This window comes from Petromyzon marinus, chromosome 7 (assembly GCF_048934315.1).
Source record: "Petromyzon marinus isolate PM22_M1 ecotype Great Lakes invasive population chromosome 7, UKy_Petmar_22M1.pri1.0, whole genome shotgun sequence".
In the NCBI taxonomy this organism is placed as follows: domain Eukaryota; kingdom Metazoa; phylum Chordata; class Hyperoartia; order Petromyzontiformes; family Petromyzontidae; genus Petromyzon; species Petromyzon marinus.
The window spans coordinates 3,455,323-3,476,153 of record NC_133673.1 but is presented as its reverse complement, the minus strand read 5'-3'; positions in this window follow the sequence as shown (position 1 = coordinate 3,476,153).

The following is a 20,831-nucleotide window of genomic DNA, read 5'->3' as shown; positions in this document are numbered from 1 at the left end:
GACACTGTGTGGTCAATTTTTATTTCTGCCTCACAACTGTGCTTGCCTTATTATAAATATTTATACGCACAAATCTAACGTGCAGTCCCAATGTGCAAACATTTAAATTAATACATAATCCGAGTAAACCCTGAAATGTACGGTGTGACAGCATTAAAAAAAAGATTACATCTATAGCGTCGTTTATGAATAAGTTATGCTTTGCAGATCTCAAATTCGTAGCAGAACAATAGTGCAGGCTGAAAAACCATACATTTTAAACGAGATGCAAACATGGGTAAAAAGCACGCATCAGTGCATATGCAAAAAAAAAACCCCGTGAATATTTCCTGAATAAATGCATTGTGGTCCTCGTGGATTAGATCTCCATCAAAGTAAATGTGAACCAATGTCACCGACTAACAGCAACAATGGGGCCGTCCATAAATGACGTCACACACCTAGGGGGGGGGGGAGGGGGCTAAGACATTTGTGACGATGTGTGACGAGGGGGGGAGGTTTGAGAAATTTGACGTCACGTAAAAATGCGCAATTTAAATAAATATAGACAACACGTTCTACTTAATTAAATAGAGTTTTTAATAAATGTTTTCTCCTACAACATCAGAGTGCAGCGCCACATTAAATACGCACTACAATGACAATAGTTTAAAGTGATTTGAAGCGTGTTTTATTTTCAAAATTGAAATATGTTGGGGGGGGGGGGCAGAACTTTGTGACGTCATATTTGAGGGGGGGGCGTCTGACTTTTTGTGACGCCGTGTGACGAGGAGGGGAGGGGTCAAAAATCGGCCAAAATCGCGTGACGTCATTTATGGACGGCCCCAATGATAAACAAGTGTGGACCGGCTTTCCATATATTTATGCAAAAAAACAGCAAGGGATTTAAGGCACGCACATACGTATGTGCTACAAAATAGCAATCCCAGTCACACAATGCAGCACACATGCTTTTACAGAATGCACTGAGTTACTTTTCAGCAAATAGCAGTAGGGCAGCTAAATGGCAAAATACACAGTTTCTTATCACCAAATAATAAGCACAGTACAGTGCTTAAAATTTTCAATCGCCTCTATTGAGCACTATTATTGTGAGCAACGTGGAAACCCTGTGTTAAATAACCAACCGTAACTCCACACGATTATCAGGATGTTCAGCCTAACCCGGCCCTGCAAAAGTTTCAGTGAAGCATGCAGCACGTTCCAAATTGCAGGCATTAAAAAGCCCTTTTAAGGTCTTTACAAAAGTCGACCACTTTGTGCTTATATTCTGTAATTGATCATCATTTACTCTTCCTGTGGTAAAATGTATTGAGGGGAAATTAAAACAATTAGGATTAAGCAATAAATTACATTTGTGAGCTACTGTCATCACCATCACCACCTCAAGCTCAACAGCAATTTGATGAACGGTCACAATTTGGATTTGCAATAACATTTTTTTCAAACACCATTTTTGCATCTCATGTATTTTTTCTGTTGTATATTTTTGTTGTCTTGCTCCGTTAGATACATTGTAAAAAAACAAAGGGTAAAGTATGTATTTTTATTATCTTGATACTGGAAGGGTCTCGTATATATAATCATTGTATTCTCAATGAAATATATGACGAAGAAGAAATGGCACGTGGAGAGTAGAATGATTTACAAATTATCCTTTTGGCAGTACCCCGGGGTACCAAATTATACAAAATGGCCAAGGAAATTAAGTGTTTTATTTCTGGGACACTATTTTTCCCAGGGGTGTACTTAACTCCGTGACTGGGGTACCCATCAACCCGAAATCAGTGGTGCTGCTTCACGATGTCGAAACGCAGCGAGGGCGATTGCGCTGAAACCCCGAACGCTCGCGGTACACACCGTGGTGGTGGTGCATCGTGAGTACAGCTCGTCGAGATGAGTCGATAGCCGCATCGCCGACCATCAACAGACTAAAAATGACTGCATCACGGACATTATGCGAGAGCCACGGTACTTTGGTACCCCGGGGTACCGCCATAAGGTTCAAATCCGCGTAGGGCCACTGTTTACTGTGTGTAAATATACACATCGCACAGATATTGAGTGCGATCAGTCTGTGGCAATTTCTCCCCTGTCAGCCTCAAAGAAACCGCCGCAGGGCAGCACCTATCATTTCCAAACGTGTCAAATATAATAGTAAACAGTGGTTCTACTGTGTCTTTTTACACAGTACTGTAATATAGTTTTCACTGAAAAAATTGAGTAATTTCCATTGTGCAGTTGAGGTACAACAATTTCAAAGGTTTTCAGTAATTTCCTTAGGCTCTAAATTAATGCTTTAAGAAAACAGCCTGACCTTCATTTTACCCAGAATCTTGATTTAACAATGTTACGAATTAGAAATAATAGCACAAGAATATCGATGCTACCAGAAAAAAAAAACATTTAATATATTGTGCAGTTTTATAAAAAAAAATATGTAGTGGAGTAACGCGCGCTGCGTTTTGCAAACAGTGTGCACGCGTGTGTGAGCGGCGGACAGTGACGTCATTGTCAGGGCAAACACGTGCGGAGGGAGGGAGCAACCGGAGAAAGGCGACCAATTGAGATGCACAGCAGTGATTGGCTGGCTGCAATTGCAGACACGGTGTAGGCGCCTGGGAGTCTGCAGATGGAGGCGTTAGCGTGGGCTTAATGAGGGCCACCTGGGGCCTCTTAATGAGGAGGAGGATGAATAAGGGAACATGTGAGGCAGGGAGTTGAGGTGGTTGGAGTGAAGAGAAGAGTGAGCATAAGATAAGCTAGCAGAGTATATAGCAAGAGGCTAACAGTAGAGAAGTTAGCAGAGTATTGTATTTTACCGCATATAGCCCGCATACGCATATAACCCGCAGACGCATATACTCCGCAAACATAGCGTTTTGTGTAAAACACATTTCAGATATCCCGCACCTCCATATACCCCGCATACATTCATATCTTTAATGTCTATCGCAGCTTAATTCCATCATTAATACGAAGTTTACATTTGTAATACATTCCACTATCAATTGTTAACATTAAAATCATAACGTGCACAAAGAAAACAAACTAACCGGAAACGAGTGAACTTAAAACAGTAAATAAGTAACAAAAGTAAATATCCAATAAATAAGTAACACATAACTGGTAGATAAGTAAGCACAGTTTTAGCACCCTCCACCTCTCTCTCCTCCCAGCTCTCCTGTCGCCGGTAAACAGTGCGCCCACTTCAAACATTGTCGTTTCATTGTACAAACAATTCATTTAAAACGTGATAACGTGCAATTTTACACGTGTGTAAAAATTTTTTGGGATAGCCCGCACCTCCATATACCCCGCAGGGTCTTGTTTTGTTTGTAAAAAGTGGTATACCCCGCGGGTTATATGCAGGAAAATATGGTATATAGCGAGAGGCTAGCAGAGTATATAGTGAGAGGCTAGCAGTGGAGAAGCTAGCAGAGTATATAGTGAGAAGCTAGCAGAATATATAATATGAGAGGTTAGCAGTGGAGAAGCCAGCAGAGTGTATAGTAATAGGCTAGCAGTGGAGAGGCTAGCAGAGTGTACGGTGGGAGGCTACCAGTGTGTAGAGATTGGCTAGCAGTGGAGAGGCTAGCAGTGGAGAGAGAGCGGAGAGAGCGGAGCGTGGCAGACAGGCTAGCTGCGGAGAGACTAGGAGAGTGAGAGAGCAGGCTGAGAGCGGAGAGGCTAGGAGAGTGGGAGAGAGCAGGCTAGCATTGGAGAGGCTGGGAGAGAGAGAGGAGCGGTAGCGGAGTGAGCGAAGTGAGCGGAGCAAGGCAGGCGAGCAGCGCAAGTGGGAGAGTTGCGACGGAGTTATGTGGTGTTCAACGCAAGGAGGTCTGTTCGAATAAAAGTGACAGGAGAAAAAAAGTGATCCGTGTGAAATAACACCTACAAATAAAAATAATGTAACAGTAAATTATTAGCATGGATTTTCGTTTGCCTGTTTCCTTCTCCGACACCTCACTCATTCGTACCGCAAAATGAACTCGCTTCGGATGGTCTCGTAACAAACAGAATGCTTGAATGTTAACTTTGATTGCAGTCACGAATCCGATAACAAGAACGAATTAAACCCGACAGCAACACGTGTCTGCCCATCTCTCTCCATGCTCGGCACGCGTGACTCGCAAGCCCCCTTAAATCTACAGCCCGCTCCTGTTACTTGACGCCTCGTGGTGCGTAAAATGGTCATTTTCAACATAACCAACTAAACAATTTTTTTCATTTTACAGCTCTCTTTCACAAGTGACATGGTCACAAATGATAGCTCAACGAAGTGGCTTATCATCTGGAAATTTATAGTAGCCAAATACTGTACTCTCAACGCCTGTTTCTAAATGTGGGAGGGAAAACCGGAGGAGCTAGAGAGACTATGCAAACTCCAGATATACAGATGTTAGGGTCGGGATCCAAGCCACGACTTGCATACTAGGCGAGGTAGTTAACATCTCGCCACCGCGGCACCCCTGACCAACCTACAGCCTGTAAAGTACTGTAGATGTGTAGTGTGTATACCAGGGAAGAGGCTGAGTAAACACGAGGGGGCACGTGACCGGATGAGTTGGTAACGAGGAACAGGGAGAAGGTGAGAGGAACACATGATGTGGGTCCTGAACCGTCACGAAGGATCTGAAAAAAGGGCGTGGCCATGGGCAGGGCCTGGCCACGCTATAAGGATAAAAGCCGAGCCCCGGGGGGAACTGGGGTTGGTCCTGGCTGGGAAGAAACCTCTCTCGTCGTGGTATTCGGTCTCCGATCTTTGTGCACATGGACCACGCAGTGTGTTGGCTGTCCTGGTCCGATTTAGTAGTTGTCCCATCCAGAGTGTAAATAGCCATCTCCTCCGAGTATATATAGTTAGATAGGAATAGTGGTTCACCACCCTATGTCGTTATCCCGTTAGTGTTAAGAGTTAACGTAATGTTAGTTAATAAAACGTGTTGCCTCCAAGTTCAAGTGTGTGGCTCGATTGAACCCATTGCAACTGGTGCCAGAAGTGGTTACATTTTCTAACAGATTCGCCCTGAAATAGGTGATATGTTTACGCGCCAGAGACAACTCACCAAGACGGTTTTGGACGACGACGAGGAGACTCTCCTACAGATAGGAGAGGGGATGGCAACCCCAGAGAGAGGGAGCGAGGCGGCGTTACCTGCGGATCAGCGGGACGACCACCACACCGCCGCTTCGCCGCCACTAGGGAGACGACGCCGATCGCTCTGCGCATGCCTCGCAGAGCTGCTATAAGCGACAGCTGCGCTAATCGCCGAGCTCGACAAAGAGGAGCTGGCGACAAAGGTTGGAGCGCCAGGGTCACGGGAGGTTGAAGCAGCCGCAACAGTTTCCCACGCGCGGCAAACTCCGACCACGCGGAGCGCGCACGAGGCCGCCATTTTGGCGGTCACGCGGGAAGAGGAGTCCGCCAAATTGGACTTGCCGCCAAAACCGCCAATGGAGATTGCATCACCCAAGCACCGGCTCCCGTTCATGAAGGAATTCACGGCTGCAGGAGGGAATTGCGAGGCATTTCGGCGGCGCTTCACTGTAAACTGTGAGTTGGCGGGCTGGACGGAGGAGGAGGCGCTGAGCAGGGGCGGAGCCAGGATTTTAGTCCAGGGTGACAGTCAACAAATGTTAATTTCAAGAATGATTAGAGAGTCAGGCTGTTGAACTAGACGCCATCGGTTGGCGACACACTCTGACAATGCAGTTGCACGGAGTCCGCCAGACCGAGTGTCGTACACTTATACGCAGAATGTCACCCCTGTCACCCCCCCTGGCTCCGCCCCTGGCACTGAGAGCGCTCCCCACTGCCTTGGATGACGAACCTTTGCAACGTTTCACGCCATCCCACCAGCTGAGAGAGCCACGTTGTCGCTGGTCTTTGCACAGATGGTGGCAATTTTCGATCCACTGTCTAATGTTCACCACAAGTTCGCTGCGAAAAGGCGGGGGGAGGCCGAGATGCCTCTCGCATTCCACAGCGCACTCTTGTCGTTGGTACAAGCAGCTTTTCCAAAGATGGAGCAAGCTGGCTTGGACTCGTTGGTGTTGGAACGTATGTTGGCCTTGGTGAAAGAACTTAACGTCGCCCTGGTGCATTTGTAGCGACATTGGGGATGTCACTGTGGGGTGCCGACCCAGGAGGGCCGTGGCGTGCGATGTACTTACGTCGCGGACGGCATTGTGTGTTGCTGAGTAAGGCCGGCTCTAGCAGAGCACGGCGTGCGATGCACCGTCATCGCGTACACCCTGTACTGTAGATGGGTGTAGTAGCAGCCCTAGCGGGGCTTGGTGAGCGCTGGGATAGCGTAGGCACCACGCACGGTGTGCAGTGCGGGCTCCCAAAAGGGGGGAGCAGGAAAGTATTAGCCCAGGGACAGGGTTGCCCCGGGCCATGGCACTCTGGTTGACCCTGTAGGCACGTGATCCGGAGTGTCCACAGAGAGGCCCCCAGGTGGGGGGGCTAGGGGGTGATCACGTGTCCGGGGAGAGCTCTCCAGAGGGATCGAGAGGGAGCTGGAATGCTCGGGAAGGTGGGCGGGTCCCAGGGCGGAGCCAGCTGCGACCCGGGAGGATATAAGGTGGGTCCCTGAGAGGGACCAGGGTCGCTTCGTTCTACAAGCTGGAAGCTCTACGTCCTACGTCTGACGATGCACCAACACGTGGCCGGGACCTGAGTGAGGGTCCGGTCCATCGTAGCTGTAACTCCTGTGTGTAGTGTAGTTAATTGGGTGGTCACCACCCTAGGCTGTATCTGGTAAATGGGCAGTTACCTCTTTTATATATCCGTGTTGTGGATAAATGTGTTGCCTCTAAAAAACAACGTCTGCGACTCAGTTGGACTCACATTCAAGCACATTTTAATTTGAAACGGCATGCACCGCACCCTCTGAGGTGTTCAGTGCAACCAAAGAAGGTGAGCCTGCTCAAGCCTGTGCTTCGGTCGACGACGGACGGCTGGCAAGGAGGTGCCTTGGAGTGACAGGGAGGACACGACCGATGGCGGGGAACCTCTTCTTGCACGGGGAGTGGTTCCGTCCTCTGCTATAATTTCAGTCTGCCGGGACACATCTCGACAGGATGCCGCGCTGCAAGGAGTAGATCCTCTGGGCCGTCGCCGTCATCCTCGCAGACATCCCCAGCTCTGCTTGGTCCTAAGGCGAATTGCCGCACACTACACACTCGGCCCTTGCAACCACCTCACTCATCCTGTTCGGTTGTCGGTTCGTGCATGGCATGCTCTTGTCGGGTTGCGGAGCGGGAGAGTTCAGTTTTGCCAGGAGATGGCTGGCCACACCGTCCTGGTCAGTGGTCGGAGTTGGCTCACTGTGTAGTCACCGCGGCGGTGGGATCGTCGGCCGTTATTGGGAAGTTACAGGGGGTAGAGGTACGGGTGCTCATTGACACCGGGGCATCCGCTACCATTATTTCAGAATTGATTTTTAACATCCTTCCCTACATAGCTAGGGACCTTCATCCGGTCACAGCCCCATGCTTTGCCATGAATGGTGGCTCCCTCGGAATTATTGGTGTGCATCGGTGACATTCAATTAATGGGAGTGGTTTTAGTTTCAACGTCCCTTGCTGTACCGTGTTTATTGGGCACCGATTTCTTGGGGAAAATGCCCCTTAAAATTTGAGTGGATCGAGAATGCCTTGAATTGCCATCGGGCCGCCGCATGGTCTTTTTGTCTTCGCCCACTCGATTGCGCATGGCTAACGCCACGGTTCGGGTGCTACCGACAAATACCGTCACCATTGCACCCGGAGCACAAATGTTGATTCCCTTTTAGCTATGAAACCAACTCGATAGAGCGGCGACCGCCAACGGAATCCTGCTCACACCTTCTAATAAAGCGGCTCGTAGTCTCACGCTAGTGGGGGTACAAACGCTGGTGTCCCACGACCGTGAACCCTTCATTCAGGTCCTGAATGCGGGGTTGGACGCGTCAGTTGTTCAAGTGGGCACCGTGTTAGCCCATGCGTCTGCCGCGAGTTGCGCCTGTGACTTTGTTGGGGAGATAGGAGTCGCAACGTCCACGGAGCAAGGGTTGAAAGATGAGTGAAGTTGGATGGACGCACTCTATTCGGAGAACCCTGATTTGTCTGACGGCCAAAGATCAGAGTTGCGCCCACTTTGAATAGAATTTGCCGATGTTTTGAGCAAAAGAAAAATGATATCGGCCGCACCACTCTTTTAAGCCATCACATCAACACGGGTGACACTGCTCCCATCCGTCAGAACCCTTACAGGTTAAGCCTCCCAGAAAAGGACCACGTGTGTCAGGCGGTCAACGAACAGTCCGTGGGGCACTCACAAAATTATTGTTGGTAGGAGTGAGTTATTTTTCCACTCTTGACCTGCTTTCAGGGTTCTGGCAATTGCCTTTGGATGACGTCTCTAAACCAAAAACTGCTTTTCGTACGCCACAAGGTTTATTCGAATTTAACTGGCTCCCTATGGACCTCCACTCGGCTCCAGCGACGTTTCAATGGCTCATGGAGCTGGTTTTGGCGGGCCTCCAGTGGGACTCGTGTTTGATCTATTTGGACGATGTGATTATTTTTAGTCACACGTTGGAGGAGCACTTGAGACGGTTACACGTGTTTTTTCTTAAAATGCGGGCAGCGAACCTCAAATTCAAGCCGCAGAAATGTCACCTGCTACAAAAGTTGGTTAGCGTCTTACTACCACTGCTCTGTGCCCAGGTTCGCCACCATCATTAAACCTCTTCATGCCTTGACAGCCAAGAGTCAGAAATTTTTATGGGGGGAAGAGGAGGAGGCTGTGGGATGGCCTGGTGGATGCTCCTCCCCTCCGATACCCAGATTTTTCACAGCCCTTTGTCTTGGACACGGACACCAGCAACACTGGCATTGGCGCTGTGCTGTCACAGGTGGTGGACGGGGTGGAAAGTGTCGTGGCATATGGCAGTAGGGTGTCCTCGGCCGAGCAGTGCTATTGCATCACACGCCGGCAATTGCTGGCCATTTTTTTAATACAACACTGCACATACCAACGCCTGGGAGGCGTTTTGAGGTGCGTTCGCATCACACCACCCTCCAGTATGCGCTGCGCATTGAATAACCATCCGGCTAGCTATCCCGACGGTTGGAGGTCCTCCACGACTATTCGTTAAATTTTTTTTTTATCGAAAGGGTGTGCGATACATGAATGCGGACACGCTGTCGCGGTTACCACAACGTGACGAGTGCGCATGTCTTTCTTTTTCAGGGCACTGTAAGCCGGCTGCCGCGGCAGTATTTCTGCCTGTTGTTGCGTCCGCAGAAGTTCTGGCCCCTGACATTTCAGGAGGGTTTAGTGCGTATCATGCCACCCTCGACCTAGACCACACGGAGTGGAGACGCCTCCAGGCGGAGGACGCCTCCTTGTTAAAGCTGCAACGTCGTGTTCGGGATGCTGGGGATGGGGCGAACCAACGTGGGGTTGCCCCTGTCATCCTTAAAGAGGGGTTGCTGATGTGCTGGGACGGTGGATTGCGTCGCTATGGCATCGTGGTGCCTGCTATCTTGCATGGCAAAATCATCTGGGCGGTGCATGAGCGGCTGATGCACCTCGGAGTGCACAAAACACTCACAACCCTCAAACTTAATTTTTTTGGGCCCAGGATGGCGGGGGACGTTGCCAATGTGCTTAAAGGGTTTGTGCAATGCACTCGTCGTAAACACCCGTCTAAATTGGGCTGTCCGCCCTTGCAATGCATTTGAGTATCCTGCATAAATGAACTGGTCGCACTTGACGTTCTCGGGCCCTTTCCAACCACGCCTCGGAGTAATAAATACTTATTGTTAGGTGTTGAATATTTTTCCCGCTGGCCTATGGCCTGGCCACTCCCCAATCAGTCGGCTGCGGTTATCGCTGCTGGCCTAGACTACCTCTAGTACACCATGCCTATTGCATGCGCTATCCACTCCTGGCCTAGGCTCCATCTTTATAGCTTTTGCTCTATCATGGCCTAGACTCCATCTCGATAGGATGCTCTCTCCACGGCTGGTCTAGACTCTTGTACCCAGCCCACTACGTTATGACACTTGGGCTATGCTCACTTTTAAACCTTCATAAACAGTTGCATTTAGAGGCTTACCCCCCTTTTCTATCTGCCTGATGATGACCGCTTGTGTTGCGATTGAAACATCAGTTTTTTTGTTCATTTTATTTTAATTAATTTGAACCTATCTACGTGACTTTACCGAAAGACCAAAATAATATGAATTCCTGCAGTCACGAAAGCTTTAGACACGATTTACTATGTTTCTATATCATATTAAGGTGTTGGCAAGAGATGCAGCCATGGTTACAACCACCCAGCAGGTACAAGAGGATTATTGGCAAATGTTTAGCTTCATGATGTATGATTAAAATTTCTCAGATTCACTGCCAGCGCCTAGGGCTTCGAGGTATCAACCCACTCATATGGAATAATCTTTCCCACTGGAATTGGCGATCCCATTTATGACCAAGCCAGATAGGTGACAGAAATGGGTCATATAAACATACTGTGCCGAAGTACAGTATTTTATATACATACAGATGAAAGAAGGGTAAAATAAATGTTGATGTTACCCAGATTCACTTTTGAAAGTGGATATTTCGCATTGCACATTTGATCAGAAATGCAGAGGGTCAATGTACATATTACTGCACATGTGATTACACTTAACAATAGGTTTTACCCTTTCTGGCAATAAAACAGGTGTCAAGATGTTAAAACACAAAATATAATCCTTATTCAAGAAATCATGTCTGCATTAACTACACGTACTTGTGGTGATTAGTCCACACAAGAGAAAGATGTCTCTGGTGTCGACCAATCAGTTTAAAAGACAATGCATATATTATCAGAGCATGTTTGTGTGCATGTTCACCACAAGGACGTGTGGTTAATACAGACAGGATTCCTTGAATGAGGATTCTGCTTGTTACGCGGATAATCTCATTTAGCCAGTTACCCAGCTATTAGTAATGCGGTATGCACTGCTGTGGTGATAACAGGTGCCACCACGGTCAGTATGCACTGCTGTAGTGAAAGCAGGTACCACCAAAGTCGGTATGCACTGCTGTAGTCATAGCAGGTACCACCACCGTCAGTATGCACTGCTGTAGTGAAAGCAGGTCCCACCAAAGTCGGTATGCACTGCTGTACTGATAGCAGGAACCACCACAGTCGGTATGCACTGCTGTAGTTAAAGCAGGTACCAACACAGTCAGTATGCACTGCTGTGATAGCAGGTACCACCACAGTCGGTATGCACTGCTGTGGTGAAAGCAGGTACCACCAGTTGGTATGCACTGCTGTGGTGAAAGCAGGTACCACCACAGTCGATATGCACTGCTGTAGTGATAGCAGGTAATACCACAGTCGGTATGTACTGCTGTTATAGCAGGTTACACCACAGTCAGTATCCACTGCTGTAATCATAGCAGGTACCACCCGTCAATATGCACTGCTGTAGTGAAAGCAGGTACCACCACAGCATTCACTGCTGTAATCATATCCCGTACCACCACAGTCAGTATGCACTGTTGTAGGGAAAGCAGGTACCACCACAGTATGCACTGCTGTATTCATAGCAGGAACCACCACAGTAAATATGCACTGCTGTAGTGAAAGCAGGTACCACCACACTCGGTATGCAATGCTGTAGTTAAAGCAGGTACCACCACAGTCGGTATGCACTGCTGTGGTGATAGCAGGTACGACCACAGTCGGTATGCACTGCTGTAGTGATAGTGCATACCGTCGATGTGTGTGTGTGTAAGTCGATGTGTCTGTGTTTGTGAGTCAATGTGTGTGTGTGTGAGTCCATGTGTCTGTGTGTCAGAGTCGATGTGTTTGTGTGTGTGAGTCTATATGTCTGTGTGTTTGTGTCAGTCGGTGTGCGTGTGTGTTAGTTGCTGTGTGTGCGTCGCTCCTTGTGAGTCAGTGTAAGTCCATTTCTTTCGGTGTGTGTGTGTTTTTGTCCATGTGTGCGTGTGAGTCAATGTGTGTGTGCCAATTCCGATTGGCTCCTCCCCTCATGGCGTCTGTGTCCACCACAGTGGCTAAACGGGGGCTCTGGACGGGTGCGAGGGGCTGGTAACCCCTCCACCTTCAATTAATTACCACTAAACCACGAGTTAAACTGAAATATGTAACTAATAAGCTTGTGCCGGAGGCCCCGGGGGGACAGGCGTCTATGACGTCTCCTGGCCAAACCCCAATTGGCGGAGCCAGGAAATTGAATCTCTACCCTCGGGGCTCCTCCAGAAACAACGAAAAGCCACTACGGATGGCCACGTGGAATGTTTGAACGCTCACTGCGGAGGAGAGGCTGCCACTCCTCTGTCGGGAGCTGGACCGGTACCGCCTGGATCTCTGTGGCATTCAGGAGGTCCGGTGGACCGGTTCTGGCTCCTGCCACCATGAGGGGTGGACAGTCCTCTACTCGGGGCAGCAGACTGCCAAACAGGGTGTGGCTCTTCTTTTGAACAAAAGAATGAAGGGGGCATGGGTGCGTGGCGGTGAGGTGTGGGAAGCTGTAAGCCCCAGGCTACTTTGGGCTCGCCTTCCCATCAACCGGAAGTGAGGAGTGGTGGTCGTGGTTACTTATGCCCCCACCGAAGACGAACATCCGTGGAGGGATGCAGGCAAAGCCGATGAGTCAGATACCTTCTATGACCTGTCACAGGTGCTGGCTAAAGTGGCATATTGGGATAGAGTCATCATGTTGGGTGACTTCAATGCCCGAGTTGGTCATGATGCTGGCACCAGGTCTGGAGTGATTGGAGGGCATGGGCCAGATCAGTTCAATAACAACGGTAGGAGGCTGCTAGATTTTTATGCAGCCCATGGGCTTGTAATTACCAACACACTGTTCCGGCATCGGCGCATCCACACAACATCATGGATGCATGCCGGGTCCAAGCAAGAACATCTGCTGGACTACACAGTGACGAACCAGCGGATGCGAGCCCATGTCCTTGACACCAGGACCTACCGTGGAGCTGATCTGCCCTCTGACCATCGACTAGTCATCTGTAAGATGTGCCTGCCATTCTTCCACTCCGGTGGTGGGTGTACACCCAGGACCCCATTCCAACCTAAAGTGGCCTGGTCTCAGTTATCTGATGAAAGTTGCAAGCGAGAATTTCATCATCGCTTGCGGCTGGAATTGGCATCGTCCCCCACTCCTCCTGATGTCGAGGGTAAATGGGTGAGGTTTAGGACTGTGACTCATGCAGCTGCAATGGCTGGTTTGGGTACGCGGTCCAGACCTCCCCAGAGACCCTGGCTGACAGAGGAGGTGTTCAGGATGGTTGAGAAAAAGCGAAAGGTCCACTGTCATCGGCTACAGAATCCCACGTCAGAGAATGAGGAGGCTTACCGCAGCCTTTGCTCGGAGGTTCGGAGAGCCGTGAGGTGCTGAAAGAATGGGTGGTGGTCGCGGGTTGCTGAGGAGATGGAGTCTGCCTCAGTGGCCCGCGATCACAAATCTTTATTTAACTCCATCAAAAAATTAAGCTGCAGCGCCACACCTATTACCATCATTAGGGGGAAAAGCGGTGATCCAATCTCCGACCCCCAGGAACAGGTTTGCAGATTTGCTGAGCATTTCTGTGAGGTCCTGGGGGAGGGAAAATCCCTCAGCCAGGAAAATATCGTGGCACAAAGTGAGGATGACCCTGCTGAGGCTGCGATGCCTCAAATATTGGAAGAAGTCACCCCCTGTGAGTGGCTGGCTAAAGTACCATCTGTTGAGGAAGTACTGAAAGCGATCCGGAGTCTGAGACGAGGAAAGGCAGCGGGCAGAGATGATCTCCCAAGCGAAATGCTGAGGCAGGGTGGCGTTTGTGCACAGACTGCCCTATATGACATCATAACAACAGTCTGGACCACTGGACGGGTTCCGCAGGATTGGAAGGATGCCCTGGTGGTCCCCTTCTTTAAGAAGGGGGACCGCACAGACTGTAACAACTACAGGGGCATCTCACTCCTCAGTGTGCCGGGAAAGGTCCTGGCAAGGATTATTCAACATCGCCTCGCCAGGCACGCTGAGGAGAGGCTTGCGGAGCCCCAATGCAGTTTCAAGAAAGGGCGGTCCTGCACATATGCCATATTTTCTGTCCGTCTGCTATAGCAGAGGTGTAAGGAATTCCAACAAGACCTACATCTCTGCTTTATTGACCTGGTCAAGGTTTATGATACCATCAGTAGGCCTGGGCTCTGGGTTGCTCTTCGTGTTTTTGGAGTCCCTGACCCTCTGCTCACGATCATTAAGGACCTTCATGATGGTGAGTGGGCCCGGGTAAAACTACGTGGCCGGGAGTCAGAGCCATTCCCTGTACACCTTGGGGTGCGACAGGGATGTCCTCTGGCTCCCACATTATTTAACATCTATTTTGACCACGTAGTTCATGAAGCCTTCAATAGCTGTACCGGGGGAATCTCCATTTGGTACAGATATAATGGGAGGCTGATCGATGCCCGGGTGTGGTCAATGGATGGCTCCCTATTGCTCAACCACGTTATGTATGCCGATGATTTGGTAATAGCTGCTCATTCAGAGGAGGAGTTGGAGATGCTGCTGCTGAGACTGGAGCGTGCCACTAAGAGATGGGGCCTTACCATCAGCCCCACCAAAACTAAGCACCTGCCTGGGTATTTTGTACCATCGGACACTCCACCCCCACAACTCCCAATCGGTGATGGGGCAATTGTGGAGAGAGTGGAGAGTTTCCCATACCTGGGCAGTGTGTTTATGACAGGTTCCAGTTTAACAGCAGAGGTTTCACTCCGAATTGTCGAGCGGCAATATATTTTCATCGGTTGTGTAACGCTGTGTGGAAGCTACCTGGTCTGTTGCTCTGCACTAAACTTCAGGTCATCTCGGCCACGGTCATTCCCTCCCTTCTCTACGCTTGCGAAATGTGGACCCCCTAATGGAACATCTTCGCCGGTTAGAAACATTTAGGCTGGCCTGCCTACGATCCATCCTGGGTTTAACCGTGCTGGATTGTGTGAGGAGCTCAAAAATCCTTGAAAGATCTGGGCAAGGTCCCATCGGTGAGCTCCTCCGGCAGGCAAGCCTGGTTCGGTAGGGTCATGTAGCCCGCATGCCCTGCCACCGCATGCCTCAACAGCTTTTGTTCGGCCGCATCGAGGGGGCTAAACGGGCGCGGCAACGGGCTACAGAAGAGATGGAGTGATGTGGTACAGGAGGACGTGGAGCTGAGTGGACTTGCCGATGACTGGTACCAGCGGTGTCAAGATCGGCCTCTGTGGAGGAGGCTCGTGAAGGACGCTACTAGGCAGTTGGAATCAGTCGCTCTCCAACAACAACGGAGGGCGGAGGAGCGACGCTCACAACAACGAGTAGAGCACCGGGTGGTTAAAGCACAGCAAATTGCCACAGTAGGGGCCACAGGTGGTGCATCAGCCAGTCGTCTCAGTCGACCTGTGGCACCTGGGTCTGCCCCGTGACCTCCTGCCCGCGGGCATTCGACACTTCACGTGGCCTCAAGGTGCACATGGCCTGCAACAGCGTCATGGTGACGTCACCGCCACTTAGCGCCGAATGGCGCTTATTGTTGTTGTATGGTATTGTGTGATATTTTTGACACTTTTCATTATTTTTCTATCTGCGTGACTTTACGCACTCGATCGGTGGGGGCCCGGCGAGAGGCGGTCGCCGAGGAGGAGGGGGGAGTAGAGGGGGTGGACGTAGCTCCCCGCCCGCCCACAGGGAGCAGGGGAGGGGGGCGTCGGCCCCCACACGTAAACACCCACAAATAAGATTGTTTGCTAACTCCTATTCCTTGGTCATAGAGTTGCGAGATGTGCGAGATGGGGCGGGGGGACAGAGCAAGGTAGGCTGAGCCCATGGAGCCTTGGGGAACTTGTCAACACAGACGTGGTTCACAGTGCCTGTGTAAATCAGTCATCCTACTGATTGCACTGTTCGTGATAGACGTGGTTCACAGTGCCTGTGTAAATCAGGCATCCTACTGATTGCACTGTTCGTGATAGATTGTGAACTTGAGCATAAACAAAGCATACACATAATCATATCATTTTGACCTTTTCAAGATGGAAAGTCCATAATTGCACACAATTGTACACCTGTATTCCATATGTACAGGAATCAAAGCTGTACATTTGTGCTGTACATTTTAAATAAACATAAAATGTAAATGTAATCCGTGGTATTGCATTTTATTACAAAACATAGTACTTACGTAGTGAACAGCATTAAACAAAACAACCTACCTGATATGTACTCACTGTTAAGTCATGCCATTGCGTTGTCTTGGGTAAAGCAATAACAGTTGGAATACATATAAACAGTAACCCATCTACCTTCATTGATGCTGTCGATGGCAAGTATTGTATACGCACATGCGACCTTTGCCTTGTGTTCGTATACCATGTAACACAGCTCGCTCAAACCTCCAGTGCTCAGTAAAGGACAACAGGTGCAAGCATCTAACGTGGCTAATGCAAATGAACGTATTAAATATAAGACATGAGTCACAACACTTTATTTAGAGGATCAAGTTTTAAATTTAGCCCTGCACAGAATTCAGGACCGGGAGAAAGCACTTGGATACATTTCCCTTTTCTACTATTTTTAAAGCGCTTGTCATTGTGATACAGTGTCCTTTGATTGTCGTGAAAACATCTATATAACGTTTCATGAGCTACGGCAGTGGTGCTCAAAGTGCGGTCTCCAGTACCATCAGCGAGTGTTCCGCGACGTTCCTCCAGGTGGTTCGCGGGGCTGTGATGCAAACGCAGGTTTGATAATTACAATGTTTTGGACACTATCTTAATATTTTATTTATGATATTTAATACCCTGATTAAAATACCCTAACCCTAAAATCGAAATACCCCCCCCCACCACCCCCCTAAAAATAAAAAACCTTGTGGGTGCGTTTAAAAAATTGTTTTGTTCTGATATTATGTATTATTTTGTACGAGTGGTATTTAGAGAGAGAAGTGAATGCGTTTTGTCACCATGGGTGGGGGCCTGGGTGTTGCATCGGGCTGAGTGGTTGTTGCATTGGGCTGAGTGCTTTGCGGGCCAAGACAGTTTGAGAATCACTGAGCTGAATAACTCGAGTGCCAACTCAACTTTCTTTCCCTGGTCCGCATTTTTTTAGAATGTTTGAGTCAACTCGAGTTGGCTGCCAACTTTCGGCTGGAGCCTGAATGCTCTGGTCCAACTTCAAGTGAGAATTTAGCCAGAGCAGAAATACATCACAAAAAACACATTGCAAAGCGGTGCAAGCATTTAACATTGCATTTACATTTCTTTCAACAAGCTACCTGGCCTATTGCTCAATATGAATCTCCGGATCTTCTCCGCCACAGTTATGTCTTCCTTTATGCTTATGAAACGTGGACCCCTTGAAATCAATATATGAACCTTATGGCGGGATCCCGGGGTCCCACAAGCCCCCGGCTCTCGCATAAACTGCGTTGCGACGTCATTTTATGTCTGTGGAAGACGAACGATACGGCAATCTTTTCCTCTCGATGAGCTCTACACGATGCTCTAATCAAAGTTTCAAAGTTTTGTTTATGACTACGGCATTAGTTGTCGCTGTGCTTGGACGACATGACAAAAGAATGAATCACGTCAGGTTTATGTGCCCGGTGGGACGGAGTCGCCAAAAGTAATAAACTAATTACGATTTTGACTTCCGTTTATTCGGGACCCCAGAGTCCCGCCATAAGGTTAACATGCGCCAGTAAAAAATAAACTCTAACCGGCTTTCCTATGATTTATCATGAGTGTTACCAGGCTGAATTGTGTGGGGAACTCGCAGACCCTTGAAAGATTTAAACACAATCTCATTGGTGAGAGCCTCTGGCAGCTTTTGTTTGGCCGGATAGAGAGGACCAAACAGGCACAGCATGGGCTGGAGAAGAGATGTGTAGTGGGTTCACGGGACACGTAGACGGTGGAGTAGAGGCAGCACTGTTTATTCAACTTAGCAGGGGTTACACTGGAAGGGGTAAAGGCCCCTTCACCCGTATACACGCTGGGACACCCCCTAGGCTATCTAGCCTAATTCCTATGCCCCCAGTTCCTCCAGCTGCAGGCGCTAGAGGAGGCTATCTGATCTGGCCCTGGTCAAGCACAGATCACGACATCCCACCAACCCTTGAAAGGGCTCCGGCTCTGAGGCTCTGGGGCCGCACCACTGGCTTACCCTGCCGGCCCTTAAAAGGACTGCGGTCAGGGGAGTCCCAGGGTCTATCTAGCCGGCCTTCCTTCTTCACTGGTTCTTCATTCTTGGCCCACACACTGCCCCGAGCTCTCTGGCTCCACGCCCTTTATACCCATACACCACTGAGGGTGGGGCTATAGCGGACGTGGTTGTAGCCACCAAGGTGTGGCTGTGTGTTACCTTCCCACACTGGGTGTTTCCTTCCCACACTGGGTGTTTCCTTCCCACAACACCCCTACAGATGGACTGATGTGGTTCAGGAGAATGTATGGGGCCGTCCATAAATGACGTCACGCGATTTTGGACGATTTTTGACCTCCCCCCCCCCCCCGTCGTCACACGGCGTCACAAAAAGTCACCCCCCCTCAAATATGACGTCACAAAGCTCCCCCTCCCCCAAAAAATGCTTCAAATCGCTTTAAACTATTGTCATTTTAGTGCGTATTTAATGTGGCGCTGCACTCTGATGTTGTAGGAGAAAACATTTATGAAAAAGTCTATTTGATTAAGTAGAACGTGTTGTCTATATTTATTTAAAGTTGAACATTTTGATGTGACGTCACATTTCTCACCCAACCCCCCCTCGTCATACATCGTCACAATTGTCTGACCCCCCCCCCCTTCCCCTAGGTGCGTGACGTCATTTATGGACGGCCCCTAAGGCTGAGTGGACTTGCCGAAGTTTGGTAACCAGCGGTGCCAAGATCGGCCTCTGTGGAGGAGGTGCATAAAGGACGCTGGTTTGCAGTTGTAGGCAGTTGTCTTCCAACAACAGCGGAGGGCAGAGGCGCAATGCTAGCAAGGGGCGAAGCGCCGGATGGCTTCAAACGCAGAACGTTGGCAAAGTGGGGTGCAAATTTGGTGCATTTGTCAGCCATCTCAGCCAACTGCTGTTGGGTCTGCCCCGACCTGCCCAGAGAGCCTTCGGTACTTCATGTGGCCTCAAAGCGCACCAAGCCTGGCACAAGCACTGCAGTGATATCACCGCCACTTAGTGGCGAATGGCGGCTATTGTTGCAGTCTTCAGCCCCGTTGCATACATACTCCCAAACAACGTCAACACCCACCTTGCGTAATAACCCCGATCGCCAAAACATCGCCTAGGGTGCAATAATTTTCATGTCCACGGGGCGGCGCGCTTCCAGACTCATGCAACTCGCTGTCCCCTTTGGCCACCCTCAAGCGATGGAAGCTCCTGTCACATCCTACCCTCTACACCAGTGTTCTTCGCTACTTTTCAGAGGGGGGCCACTTTCGCCGATGAGACATGAGTGTGTGAGGGCCCGCCACACATTTGAAACCATTGGGGTTTGACAGCAGCACGGGGGTTGTTTTCATTCTTTGTCTATTGTCGGGGATCTCGCACGTCATGGGTGGCACTCAAGGCCACCAGGGGCCGCACTCAAGGCCACCAGGGGCCGCTAGTTGGCCCGCGGGCCGTGCAATGAAGAACAATGACCTTGGGTTTTTTTCCATAATTGGACGGCATTTGGATCTCTGGGCGTTTAACAAAACCCCTCACCCTCGCATGCAGCGTTTCCTCGCCTACACGGTGGCGAGAAGTTAACTCCCTCGTCTGGTATGCAAGAGGTTGTGGGTTCGATCTCGACCCTAACGCCTGATGTATGTTTGGAGTTTGGGTGTCTCTCTACCCGTGATCGCGTGGATTGTCTCCGGGTCTTCCGGAATTACCCTCCACATTTATAAATATGCGTTTAGAGTATTTGGCTGCGATATATTTCCACGTGATAAGCCACTTCGTTCAGCTATAATTTGTGGCCAGGTTGCTTCTAAAAAAAGATCTATATATAGTTCATTGGCCCTTACCTGGTCAAATAAAAATTGCTTAGTTGAATCTTTATTTGCACCAATCACCGCACAGTCAGTGTCATCCGCGCATCTGTCTCTCGCATTCCCATCTCCCCGTCATGTTGACATCTCCATCAACCCATCAGCATCAACATTCAACCTCCGTAAACTCAGTCGCAACAGAGGCACACATAACGAAGCCTCCGCACGTTTGTAAATAACACTGCATGAAAGTAATAAAATATAGAACAGGGGACATTTCAGGCAATGCTATTAAGAAGGCCCATTGCCCAAAACGTTGCCTAATTATATACATACAGTAACTAATTTAAAGGCAGTCATTGACATATGTGTTGAGATATTATTTTCATTCACAATACAGTCGTCACTATAAAACGTTGGGAATACATTAACACTTGTATATGCTTAGACCTCGTGATGGCTTGTAATAATACGGTAGTATATTTGATTTAACCCCCCCCCTCCCTACGTACTCGGAATAATTAAATTAAACAAAACGAGACAAACATATAACATAAAACACCGTACAGTGACATTTCTCCCATCCATCGCGACAGTATCTGTGAATGCTGATGTCTGTGGGCGGCAGGGGACCGAAATGTTTGAGTCTGTATTCATGGATTCTGAAGCAATCACGGATAAATCATCAGGTGAAGGACAGGCAAAATTGAGTTCAGCAAGAAGACAAAGGTACAGTGTATGGTGAATTGCGTAGGCCGGACGAAAGTATATTTAAACAACTCTAAATAAACGTG